This window comes from Saccopteryx leptura, chromosome 3 (assembly GCF_036850995.1).
Source record: "Saccopteryx leptura isolate mSacLep1 chromosome 3, mSacLep1_pri_phased_curated, whole genome shotgun sequence".
Classification (NCBI taxonomy): domain Eukaryota; kingdom Metazoa; phylum Chordata; class Mammalia; order Chiroptera; family Emballonuridae; genus Saccopteryx; species Saccopteryx leptura.
The window spans coordinates 113,554,862-113,569,119 of record NC_089505.1 but is presented as its reverse complement, the minus strand read 5'-3'; the positions used below and the strand labels follow the sequence as shown (position 1 = coordinate 113,569,119).

The 14,258-nt window shown below is 41.0% G+C and overlaps 1 pseudogene; it reads left to right on the top strand.

Annotated features, from left to right (window-relative positions):
- The first annotated feature begins 10,806 nt into the window (after positions 1-10,806).
- Positions 10,807-13,929, top strand: LOC136397244 (eukaryotic translation initiation factor 3 subunit F pseudogene; annotated as a pseudogene).
- The last annotated feature ends 329 nt before the right edge of the window (positions 13,930-14,258 follow it).

Below are 14,258 nucleotides of genomic sequence, written 5' to 3'. Positions count from 1 at the left end.
GGACACTTTTGTCAGATGTATGTATTTTGAAGATTTCTCCCAATCTTGGCTTGCCTATTCATTTTTTTTTTTTAAAGAGAGAGAGGGACAGATAGACAGGAAGTGAGAGAGATGAGAAACATCAATTCTTCGTTGCGGTTCCCTAGTTGTTCATTCACTGCTGTCTCACATGTGCCCTGACCAGGCGGCTACAGCAGACCGAGCGACCCCTTGCTCGAGCCAGCAATCTTGGGCTGAAGCTGGTGAGCGGTAAGCTTTTTGCTTAAACCAGATGAGCCCACACTCAAGCTGGCGACCTCCGAGTCTCGAACCTGGGTCCTCCACATCCCAGTCCGACGCTACATCCACTGCGCCACCACCCGGTCAGGCTGCCTATTCATTTTTAAATAATGTCTTTTGATAAGCAGAAGTTTTAATTTTGATGAAATTAAATTTATCAGTTTTTCTTAATGGTTAGTGATTTCTGTGTTCTTTGTAAGACATCTTTGCCAACCAGGGTCACAAACAGGCTCTCTGACATGTCTGTCCAGAACTGCAGTGTTACTCTCAAGTCCACTGATGCTCTGTCATTTCTATTCAGCTATGGAGTCCACCCAGTGAGTTTTTTATTTTAGTACTCTATTTTCAGTCCAATAATTTCAGATTTGTTCTTTTATATATTTTTCTACTTGCTGAAATTTAAATTTTGTTTCAACAGAGTTGCAATTACTTGTTGACTATGTTTTCTCATTCAAGGTCCTAATTCTTGGCATGATGAACGATTTTCTATTGAAACCTGAACATTTTGGTATTACATTATGAGATTCTGAATTCTATTTAAAATAATTTGTGTGTGTGTGTGTGTTTGTGTGTGTGAGTGTGTGTGTGGGAGAGAGAGAGAGAGAGAGAGAGAGAGAGAGAGAGAGAGAGAGACAGGAAGGAAGATGAGAAGCATTAATTTTTCATTGCGGCACCTTAGTTGTTCATTGATTGCTTTTTCATATATGCCTTGACCCGGGAACTCCAGCCGAGCCAGTGACCCCTTGCTCAAGCCAGTGACCTTGGGCTCAAGCCAGCAGGCTCGGGATTCAAGCCAGCAACCTTTGGGCTCAAGCCAGCAACCATGAGGTCATGTCTATGATCCCACGCCCAAGCTGGGGACCCTGTGCTCAAGCTGGTGAGCCAATGCTCAATCCAGCAACCTTGGAGTTTTGAACCTGGGTCCTCAGTGTCCCAGGTTAATGCTGTATTCACTATGCCACCAACTGGTCTGGCAATACCACACTGCCTTGATTACAATTGTTTTGTAGTAAATTTTTAAAATGGTCAGTGAAGATTCTCCAACTTTGTCCATTTTCGAAATTGTTTTGGTTAGTCTGAGTCCTTCATAATTCTATGAATTTGAGGATCAGTTTGTTAATTTCCACAAAGAAGTTAACTGAATTCTTATAGGAATTATTTGAAGCTATAGATCAATTTAGGAAGTACTGCCATCCTAATAATTGTCTTCTGATACATGAACATGGATATCTTTCCAGTTTTTAGATTTTCTTCAATTTCATTCACCTATTTTATGTAGTTTTAAGAATATCAGTTTTATATTTATTTTGTTAAATTTATTTGTTAATGTTTTTTCTTTTTATGTTATTGTAAATTAGTTTTCTTAATTGCATTTTCAGATTATTTTCAAATAGGTCTAATGTTGTATTCTCTTCTTTTTGAGATTCCAAATATAAGTAGACTGTTTTATATTATTTCATGGGAAATTGATACTCTGGGGTTTTATCCTCTAACCTTTTCACTGTCTCTATTTTAGTTTTATTCATTTTTATTGATCTGTCTTCATAGCCACTGATCCTTTTTTTACAGTGTGCCATCCACTGGTAAGTCCATTCAATGAATTTATTTCAGACATTGTATTTTTCAGTTTTAGAATTTTCATTTGTTTATACAGTAATAATTTTGTTATATTTACAATACTTCTCTTGATTTTCCCCCCTCCTTATTATGGGTTACATTTTCTCGCTCTTTTTCATGTCTCGTATTTTGATATTGCACTCCAGATACTGTCCATGAAAGAACAGAAGCAAATAAAGTATAATACTGGTCTTGTGTATTTTCCAAAATGTAGAAACCCTTTCCTCTAACTATTAGAGACTGATCATCCAGATTCATGTTAAAGTAGGGTTGGGGCTGATTCGTTTCCACTGTGATTAACCCAACCCCCACACTTCCAGATGCTATATTTTTTACCTTGTAGGAATTTGAGCTAGGAAGAGGTTGGTTGCTTTTCTAGATATTTTGGGTTCACCTATGGAGTCAACTCTGACAGGGTCCTAGAATGTGATCACCCCGGAGAATGTGTACAACTATCAATACATTATGTATGCTTATCAGCCTCTTTCACAGCAAAATTTGGGGGGAGGGAGCAGGGATGAGGGTAGAATTGTTGGACTGGGTAATTTGATTTTGCTTGATGTTCTTTCAGATTCCAAGTTGTCCTCCCATTTCCGTACTGTCTTAGATTCAGCCAATTTCCACTTAGTCCTGCAATGGCGCCCTGTTTATGGCAGGCCTCCACCCACACTCACACCAGGAGCCCCACCCCCACCCCCCAAACTGGAAGCTGAGCAATTCTGCTACCTATAAATTCTTTCTGGAGTTCAAGTCTTCCCTGCATATACCAATTTTGGTTAGCCCCATGGAAAATTTTGAAATTTGGGGGGGCAAATGTCTCTCAAGACTTTCTATATATATACATTATGGCTAGAAGTGAAAGTCTAGACCTAGATGGAAATCCTGATTCTAGTCCTTACAGATATTTGACACCAGGTTGGTTACGTCACACTTCTAAGTCTCAGTTTCCTAAAGTATAACATGAGGCAGTTTTGATGTATTTGCTATTCAGTTGGGCCTCTTTTCATGGCACGCGATGAACACCCAACCAACAGTGGCTTAGACAAAAAAGGGAATTTACTGGCTCAGGCTCAGACAACTTCAAAGTCCAGGGTTAGTGCTAATTTCATGAGGGTTGTGATGGAGAAGCTCATGTTACCACAAGATAGTTTTTCTCTATCAACTTGACTGCTCCTCTTCATCTACTGAGTATACCTTTATATTTCTCTTCGTATAGTTAAGTGAATGCTTAATAAATATTTGTAGGTGGAATGAATAAAAAATGTCATTAGCTTCTATAAACTGACACCTCCTCAACTTTAAATTCAGAGGAAACCTCCCTCCTCTGTTCCAGGTTTCCAAACAAGTCTCATTCATTGGCTCCAATTGGATCATGTGCCTGATTTGAAACATTCTTGAAAATACAGTAAGAGAAGAAAGTAAAATGCAGGAATTACATACATGATTTGCTATAATGTTTTTAAGAAATGGCAAAAAAAGTTTGTGGTTGTGTATAAGCACAGATATTTTCTAGGATACTCTAAACCAGGGGTCCCCAAACTTTTTTCACAGGGGGCCAGTTCACTGTCTCTCAGACCATTGGAGGGCCAGACTATAAAAAATACTATGAACAAATCCCTATGCACACTGCACATATCTTATTTTAAAGTAAAAAAACAAAACGGGAACAAATACAATATTTAAAATAAAGAACAAGTAAATTTAAATCAACAAACTGACCAGTATTTCAATGGGAACTATGCTCCTCTTGCTGACCACCAGTGAAAGAGGTGCCCCTTCCGAAGTGCAGCGGGGCCGGATAAATGGCCTCAGGGGGCCGCATGCAGCCCGCGGGCCATAGTTTGGGGACCCCTGCTCTAAACACTAGTTTCCTCTGTGGAGGGGAACTGGATGACTGAAGTAGATTTTTCATTATATATCCTTTGTACCTTTGAACCATATAAATTTACCAATGCAAAAAATTAAATGAAAAGTTTAAACATCTTTGCCAAAGCATTCAGTGGTCTCCCTTGTGTACTGAGTTGTGACTGTCAGAGTTAAAAAGCAGACGCCAATGAGATTGAGTCCCATTTACCGGAGTGCAGGGATGAGTGGGCAATAGGTGATGCTGTTCTGAAGTAACTTGCTCTCTCTGAGTGTTGAATCATCAATTGTAAAGAACCTAACAACTTTCTGACCCTTCTGCCCCCGACCTCAGGTCTACTCTGTACAACCTAGTTGGTCAAAAAGATACAGTCCCAACTCTGCTTGTTTTTATTCAAACTGCTTAGAGAACAGGAGTCTTGGAGCTAGCACCTTGCTTTCACAAGCTCATAACATTGCTGTCCTACTTTCTCAACACACACACACACACACACAGAGAAAACACAATTTAGGCACAAAGTTGGCCACATATACAAAGACAAGAGGCGGGATTGCTTTGTCCTACTGTTATTTATGGGTATCTGACGTAATGAAGGCTTTTTAAATTTTTACATTGATTTTAGAGAGAGAGAAAGAGAAAGAGGGAGAAAAGGAGAGAGAGAAGCATTGACTTGTTTTATTTAGTTGTTTCATTTAGTTGTGTACTCACTGATTGCTTCATTAAGATTTCGATAGGGATTGAATCAAATCTGTAGATTGCTTTGGGTCATATTGATTGACATCTTTATAATAAGTCTATTATATAATAGACTTATTATAAACATAGGATATCTTTCTTTTTAATTTTTATTTATTGATTTGAGAGAGAGAGGAGGAGAGAGAATGAGAAGCATCAACTTGTAGTTGCTTCACTCGTTGTTCATTGACTGCTTCTCATACATGCATTGAAGGGGGGAGGGAGGGGCTCAAGATGAGCCATTGACCCCTTTCTCAAGCCAGTGACCTCAGGGTTTTGAACCGTGGGTCTCAGTGCTCTATCCACTGTGTCACCATATCAGGCTGGGATATTTTTCATTTCTTTCAGCAGTGTTTTGTAGTTTTCATTGTACAGATCTTTCACCTACTTGGTTAGGTTAATTCCTAAGTTTTGGGGGAAAGGGAATGCTGTTTTAAATGGAATTATTTTTCTAATCTCCTTTTCAGACTTCACTGTTAGCCTTGCAGCATTTTGAGTCATACATGTCAACAATAGGGCTTGAATATAAGGTTCTCCTTAAAAGGAAAAGCACATAATTGAAAACAAGATATTTGGCATTTGAGCGGGTTTCTGCTTATTATTTGTATTATAGAGCAAATCTTTAGCCAAGTAGCATTTTCTTTTTTTTTTTTTTTTTTTTTTTTTTTTTACAGAGACAGAGAGAGTCAGAGAGAGGGATAGATAGGGACAGACAGACAGGAACGAAGAGAGATGAGAAGCATCAATCATTAGTTTTTTGTTGCGACATCTTAGTTGTTCATTGATTGCTTTCTCATATGTGCCTTAACTGTGAGGCTATAGCAGACCGAGTAACCCCTTGCTCGAGCCAGCGACCTTGGGTCCAAGCTGGTGAGCTTTGCTCAAACCAGATGAGCCTGTGCTCAAGCTGGTGACCTCGGGGTCTTGAACCTGGGTCCTCGGCATCCCAGCCCGATGCTCTATCCACTGCGCCAATGCCTGGTCAGGCCAAGTAGCATTTTCTTAACTGTATCACTAATCAGTTATAATGGAGAAGCCAGCTGGAGTCCTTTTAGCAAGTTTCTATGCTATGGCCCTGAGTTAGGTTGTTTTTATTGTGCTCTGTATACATCAATTTTTCTAAATTTCTTTATCTCAGTGACTTTAAGTTCATGCATAGTTATGGAAAAGCAGAGGCCAATAGAAAAAGCCTGAGATGAAAGCAGAATATTATTCAAGACTTAGGTAGGTACATGCCTTTTCAGTCAAAGTATCTTTTATTCATAGAATGAAGGGAAAGCAAATCCGTTAGATTGTATTAACTTCAAAGTGAAAAAATGAGTGACAGAGAACCTGAATTGAGTTTGTTGGAAAAGCATTGCCTTGATGTCTTTGCAGGATATCAAAACCTTCATTACAGTCCTTGGCCATGTGGCACAGTGTGTAAAGCATTGACCCGGCATTCCCAAGGTCACACATTTGAGCCCCAGTTGACCCACTGATTATAGACTCTATATATCATCTTCATACAGTTGTAAAATACAAAAGCTACAGAATTAATATTAATATTTTAGGAAGCTTAAAGAACATTTTATTAATTTGGACTAGGCGTGCAGAGAGATTTTGAAAATGATCTTTGTACTTGTGTGAATAGCAAAAAACCAGGATGACCGATGGCATTGTATTGTAAATGCAGAGGGGAAGGAGAGCTGGTTTCTCTGACCTCCCCTCACACCTATAAGGAAGTGAGTGAATAGCTAACCGGGTGCAGGAAGAGAAAGATTAAATGAAATCTTTTCTTTTTAGTTTTTATTTTATTTTATTTTATTTATTCATTTTAGAGAGGAGAGAGAGAGAGAGGAGAGAGAGACAGGGGGAGGAGCTGGAAGCATTAACTCCCATATGTGCCTGACTAGGCAAGCCCAGGGTTTCGAACCGGCGACCTCAGCATTTCCAGGTCGACGCTTTATCCACTGCGCCACCACAGGTCAGGCCGAAATCTTTTCTTAAATTGATGGGCCATTTACAGGCATTTTGTCCCCATGGAAACTACCCCTCCCTTCCTGAAAGTGTGTAGTTAATGTGTATATCTCTGAACAAAGGAATGGCAGGTGAACACTAGAAAATATAGGAATATCTTTTAATATGTAGAGTGACATTTTTACTATTGTGTTACCTTGTAAGTTTTAATGTGTAGAAATGTTTTTTATGAATCCTATAGACAAATGTTATAAACTTGCTAATGAATTGTGTCCCATCCCCCTCTTCACCCTTTTCCCAAACCTGTATAAGTGAAAACAAAGGTTATAAGCTTATGCTGTGATGTTGGGCTTTTTCCCTTCCCATGTATAATTAAGGGTATAAAACCAGCCCCTAGAATATTAATGACACACATGATTTGGGACTGCTGCCCCATGTACGCTGTATGTGGCCGGCATATTTAATAAATTTCCTCCTTTAATAAAACTCTTCAAAACTCATCTGGACTTGGTGTCTCTACGAAAACCTGTAGAATTGAGGATTGAGTACTTACAACACTTGGCGCCCACGCGGGGCCTATGGTGTTTTGCGTCACTGGGTAGAGGCACCCCGAATCGGCTGGTCTCTCCGGGAGGCTGCCGGGTCCCACCTGAATCTCGAGGAGAGGCGCGCTGCCACCTGACATGTTTTCAGGGCTCCCAGTCTTCCTGTGGGGTCTGGACAGTTCTCTGGTAGACGCCTCCCAGTTCCCAAATTTGACAATTTGGATAATTCGGCAGAGAAATCGAGGAGGTAGGTAAAGCAACTCTTTTAGCTTTACTGAATTTTCTGGCTTTCCTCTGAACTCTTGCTTTCACTTTTCTATCTGAGACTGGTACTGGTCAAATTTGTTTGGGACTAGAATGTAGGTAATTTGGGGGCTTTGCTGAGTTGTGACTCTGGAGATGTGGAACTCCGGTGGTGTAGGTAGGGCCTTTAAAGCTGCTTTGCTGAGCTGAAACTCCAGAAATTTGTAAGTGAGGTAGATCATTTGTTTTGCTGAGTTAAAGCTCTGGAATTTTGTAGGTAAAACAAATCCTTTGCTTTTACTGAGTTGTAACTCCAGAGATGTGTAGGTAAAACAGATCGTCTGCATTGCTGAGTTGAAACTTTGGAGGTATGTAGGTAAAGCCAGCTTTCTGGCATTACTGAGTTGAAACTAGTCCCGCTGTGGACTCTCCAAAGACTGAGACGTCGGTAGGAAGTCCATTGGTCTTGATTAGGATTCTCCGGGATGCATTTAGTCATACTCTGAAAAGACAATTGAGAGGAGCTGAAGTGACCAGGACCATCAGTTCTGTCTCAGGCTTTCAGAGACGTCTGTTTGTGTTTGCACATTTGTACTTTTTTTCTAGAAAGATAATTAAAGGGGACTGTGTAGAGACCCTGAACTTCCAGATGTAGCTAGTTGTGTTATGCTCTCAAAGAAAAACCTGAGTAAAGACACCTTTGTATTTATCGAGATCTCATTCTTCTTTGTTTTTCTTACTTTTGTCTAAAATTCCTGAGTTTAAGTTTAAAGTCCTTGCAGGGAGGCAGCCTGTAAACACCTGAGAAGGCAAAGAGGGGGAGTCCTTCCTTCATCTATGAAAGCACGCTCACGCACAAGCGCGCACGTGTGTGTGTGTGTGTGTGTGTAAGTACTTGGTTTAATGTCTAAATGTGTCTTTTTTTTAATTTTTAATTTTTTTAAAACAGAGAGAGGGATAGATAGGGACAGACAGGAATGGAGAGAGATGAGAAGCATCAATCATCAGTTTTTTGTTGCGACACCTTAGTTGTTCATTGATTGCTTTCTCATATGTGCCTTAACTGTGAGGCTATAGCAGACCGAGTAACCCCTTGCTCGAGCCAGCGACCTTGGGTCCAAGCTGGTGAGCTTTGCTCAAACCAAATGAGCCCGTGCTCAAGCTGGTGACCTTGGGGTCTTGAACCTGGGTCCTCTGCATCCCAGCTCAACGCTCTATCCACTGCGCCACCACCTGGTCAGGCTAAATGTGTCTGTTTTAAGGCCTGGCTTGAGTCTCTTGTGTCAAAATTGGAAGCTTCTGACTAAAAAGCAATCTTAAGTGGCGATGTATTAGTCCAGTGGTTCTCAACCTGTGGGTCGCGACCCCGGCGGGGGTCAAACGACCAAAACACAGGGGTTGCCTAAAGCCATCGGAAAATACATACCGATGCAGCACGCTACCGTCTGCAGCAGCGCTATTCAGCTTGAACCCACGCTGTTACGGACCTGCGTTCCAAACTGAATGCCAGCGGTCATGCGCAGACATGATTGCATCATCAGTCCGAGGCCTAAGGGGCGGGGGAAGCGGGGGGGGGGGGGGGGACGCTCCACAGTTCATAGCAGCGCATTACATGTGTCCGGCGCTTGCTGACGTCATCAGTGGGTGGGTGCAGCAAGCGCTGGAGGACAGAAGCCTAGGAGGCGGAGAGGCAAGAGGTAGAGAGCCTGCGAGACAGCCTGCTGGTGTAAAAAAAGGTTAATAATGTAAAAACAGTACACACACCATACACACAATACTGTGTAAGTGTAAGGTGCTTTGTGTGTAATCATTACACAGTACACAAAGCAGTTTACACTTACACAAAGCACCATACATTTACACAGTGTGAACTACATCGGTCTTATACTATAAGAGACCACTGTAAGATGTAGTTCACACTGTTCCCCAATGTATAATTATCTCCCATATCTCCCACTATTTTCCCATATTCTGAATGAGGAAACTGCTGAAATCAGCGGTTTCTGGCATTGAATCCACCTCCTATTGATTTCATTGGGAGTGCGGCGGATTTTGTGGAAGAGAGCTCCCGAGAATCTCGGGTTACCCCATAATCTGCCGCAGCTTCCTTTTGATTTCAATAAGAGGCAGAGAAATGACAGTTTCCGACACATTTCTTCCTCTCCTATTCAAGTCAATGGGAGGCCGCAGCAGATTCTGCTCAAATATAGAGCATGTTGCTTAATTTTTTCCATGCCAGAACTTTTCCTAGAGCAGAAAAATTCCAAAGGTGGAATCCGCCACCCCCAATAGACTGAAAGAGGCCTCACACTGAGGAATCTGCTGTGCGGATTCTGCAGTGTAAAAGATCTGCCTCCTATAGAAGCCCAGCCTGTTGGTATCTGCCACTGAAGGATTAAAGGTTCCCAAGGCCATTGGCCCCCATCTCACAACACCGTTTAAGAGCCTAGGGAATTTCTTCCAAGTAGCAGGTAAACTGATCTCATTTCTTGTAAACACAAGGGCCATTTACTATGCCTTGCCTGAAATATTTGTTTTGTTTATCCCTCAAAGATCTCTACTGTGGGTATTAACAGTCTAATTTCTGTCACTTTGTTTAATGTATAGTGTCTCCTTTATTCCTCTTGTCTCAATGCCCCCATGCCTATTGTAGGCTCGGACCTGCTCCTTATTCCAGCTAGAAACATTAATCATTAGGACTTATACTCTAGCTGCAAAGTATAGAAATGTGACCACAGTCCCAGTGCCTTGTAGACTTTTCCTGAATATGTATGACTCATGCTCTTTATGACATTTCTCAGACTGAAATAGAAATTAGGTTACATTTGTAAATAATATAAAGCAGCAATGGTGTCAACATAGACTTAGTGAAATTATATTAACATGTTAAGAAGATTTGTGACTGTAAGAATTTTATTTTGGATCCTGTTATATTAGTTAGAACTTTGCTTTGTTTAATAATCTAATAGGCTTTAGTCATTTTATTGTATTAAGACGCTTGTTATAGTATTTGTTAACATTAGCTATTTGAATTTTTTTATTTTATATTTTTCCAATCTACCTCAAAATTGGAACATAGTAATTCAAATGAATAGATGCCACCCAAAACCAGTGGGGTCTTAGGACCCTTATTGCCAAAGGTTTATTTAAAACCAATTAGAAAAAGATTTTACCAACAGAAAAAGTATTTTCCCAAGTAAACATTTAAAATAGACTTTAATAAAATAATTGACAATTGTTAGGAAATTTCTATATAAGGTTCTTTCCAGGTTTAGCTTGCCCATTCTAGTATTGGACCTGCATTTGTGTCCACAGTCTCAAAGCTAGTAGGAAAGGAACCCAATATTGATTAGAAACTAATTTGAAGTTACATTGTGCCCACAGGCCCCAAAGGTTCTGGGCAAATAAATTACATGAATCAAATAGTAAAAGAAATATAACCACCCCTTTCCTAAGAACTTGCAGGATTTACAGGTTACTCAGCAAACTGTTCAAAAGACTGTCCGAGAGGCACTTCCAGCATTACTAGGAGATCCAGTGCATCACCCAGGGACTGGCTCCCACATGGACGTGTCCACACACCATGATCCTGACAACTACCACTGCTGCCAAGGCATGCCTTACCCCAACCACAAACCAGAAGCTGGTTGGTCTACGTACGGCTGAAGAATGAAGAAATTTACTAAGGACCCCCTTTTTAATCAGACTTTGGAAAAAAGGGAAGCTAGGGTAAAACAAAAGCCAACTTAATTGTCACTAAAGGTTAAAAGTTTTAAAATAAAGAGTTCTGACTAAAAGTAAATTGTTATAAAAGCCAGTTAATTTTATGTAAGTTGCAAAAGGTTTGTGCAGTTTATAGGAAATCAATCAGTAATATTTGTTTCTTTAGTGAACTGTATTGCTATTAATGCTGTCTGTTAAATATCTATTATATGTTGTAAGTTAATATTTTCTACACAACAGCTTCATGCTCTTCAGTAAATTAAGTCAAAGATTTGACTTAGGAAATAAAACCAGTGGGGATTGTTGTAAGGTACCAAAAGCTATGGAATTAATATTAATATTTTAGGAAGCTTAAAGAACATTTTATTAATTTGGGCTGGGTGTGCAGAGAGATTTTGAAAATGATCTTTGTACTTGTGTGAATAGAATCAAAACCAGGATGGCCGATGGCATTGTATTGTAAATGCAGAGGGGAAGGAGAGCTGGATTCTCCAACCTCCCCTCACACCTACAAGGAAGCGAGTGAATAGCTAGCTGAGTGCAGGAAGAGAAAGATTAAATGAAACCTTTTCTTATACTGATGGGCCATTTACAGGCATTTTGTCCCCATGGAAACTACCCCTCCCTTCCTGAAAGTGTGTAGTTAATGTGTATATCTCTGAACAAAGGAATGGCAGGTGAACACTAGAAAATATAGGAATATCTTTTAATATGTAGAGTGACATTTTTACTATTGTGTTACCTTGTAAATTTTAATGTGTAGAAATGTTTTTTATGAATCCTATAGACAAATGTTATAAACTTGCTAATGAATTGTGTCCCATCCCCCTCTTCATCCTTTTCCCAAACCTGTATAAGTGAAAACAAAGGTTATAAGCTTATGCGGTGATGTCAGGCTTTTCCCCCTCCCATGTATAATTAAGGGTATAAAACCAGCCCCTAGAATATTTTTTTTTTAGATTTTATTTATTCATTTTAGAGAGGAGAGAGAGAGAGAGAGAGAGAAAGGGGGGAGGAGCAGGAAGCATCAACTCCCATATGTGCCTTGACCAGGGAAACCAGGGTTTTGAACCGGCGACCTCAGAATTCCAGGTCGACGCTTTATCCACTGCGCCATCACAGGTCAGGCAGCCCCTAGAATATTAATGACACACACGATTTGGGACTGCTGTCCCATGTACTCTATACATGGCTGGCATATTTAATAAATTTTCTCCTTTAATAAAACTCTTCAAAACTCATCTGGACTTGGTGTCTCTACAAAAACCTGCGGAATTGAGGATTGGGTACTTTACAACAATACAACATTAGGGTGGTTAACTCTTTCGCAGACTGGCATGAAATTTTAGGCTACATGCCTGTGCAGCATGCTACTTTACTGAATGCTATGGGCAATCTTAACACAATGGTGTTTGTTTATTTAAACACATCTAAACAGAGAAAAAGTACAGGAAAATACGGTATAAAATATAAAAAATGGCACACCTGTATAGTGTATTTACCATGGATGGAGCTTGCAGGACTGGAAGTTGCTCTGAGTGAGTCAGTGAGTGAGTGGTGAGTGAATTTCACATTCACATTACTATACACGAATATAGACTTTATAAATACTGCACACTCAGGCTATACTAAAATCTATAAAACAACACAAGATTAAATCAAGCATAAGAGAAAATGATGGAATCAAGAGACGCAGTAAAAACACGAGATGTATCAGATGCTGCCAGTCTAATATAGCACACTGTTTTACAGCAAACTATTTTTAGAAGTAGAAAGAGTACACTCTAGGTCTCTTGACAAGATGGCCTCACCACAGTACCAGTGAGTGTTTTTCCGGCCACTCCCGCCCTGGCTATGGCTCCAGCCTCAGCCCCAGACCCGGCCCCAAACTCAACTCCAGCTCTGGCTCCAGTTCCAAGAGCCAGTTCCAGCTCATACCAGCACCAGCCTCACCCCAGGCCCAATGGCAGCAGCGGCTGTGACCATGGTTCCAGGCCAGACCCTGGCCTCAGCCCCAGCCCCAGCATAGACCCTGGCACAGTTGCTGGCTGGTCCTTCTCTACCAGGCCCCCTCCCCAGTAGCTGTGTGTTCCAGCTGCACGCAGTCATTTTGATCTCCATTGTGGACAGCTACGAGTGACACAACAAGGATGCTGCCCAAGTTATCAGGACTCTGCTGGGAACCGTTGACAAAAACTCAGTGGAAGTCACCAATTGCTATTCAATGACACACAATGAGTTAGAAGATGAGGTAGCTGTTGACATGGAATTTGCTAATAACATGTATGAATTGCATAGCAAGTCTCTCCAAATGAGCTCATTCTGGGCTGGTACCTACAGGGCATGACATCACAGAGCAGTCTGCGCAGATCCTTAAGTACTACAGCCCGGAAGCCCCCACTCCATTCACCTCACTGGACACAGGCATTCAGAATGGTCGCATGAGCATCAAGGCTTATGTCAGCACTTTAATGGAAGTCCCTGGGAGGACTACAGGGTGTGATATTTACTCCTCTGACAGTGAAATATTCATATTATGACCCTGATCATACTGGAGTTGACCTGATTATGAACTATTTTAGCCCAATTGGGTGGACTCTCATGTGGCTTGCAGCAAGTAGCAGGGTCATCAGCTTGCACCCAGGATGTCCTAAGCACAGTGTTACTACAATATGCAGGAGATGTGATGTCTGGAAAGATGTCAGCTGGCAATACTGTGGGCCACTTCTTATTCTTCTTATTCTTGTTTTTTTTTGTTTGTTTGTTTTTTTTTGTTTGTTTTTTTGTTTGTTTGTTTTTTTTGTGGGCTACTTCTAATAAGTGTGGTTCACCTAGTACCCAAGATAGCTCCTGATGACTTCAAGACCATGCTCAACAGCAACATCAATGATGTTTGTTGATGGTGACGTACCTGGCCAATCTCACAGTCAGTTTGCCCTCGATGAGAAACTTGTAAACCTGTGAACGGGCCCAAACAGCATTCCTTCCACTCTGAGCCCAACTCTAGGACTCAGAATGAAGTAGAAATGCTTCTTGTGGTTTGAGTAATACTGAGTGACTCAACTGTTTATAGCTCTAAATAAACACAGCCTATGTTTTGTAAATAAAGTAGGCCCTAGCCGATTGGTTCAGTGGTAGAGCATTGGCCTGATGTGTGGAAGTCCTGGGCTTGACTCCTGGCCTGGTCAGGGCACACAGAAGTGCCCATGTGCTTCTCCACTCTTCCCCCTCTCGATTCTCTCTCTCTCTCTCTTCCCTTCCTGCAGTCATGGTACAATTGGAGCAAGTTGGCC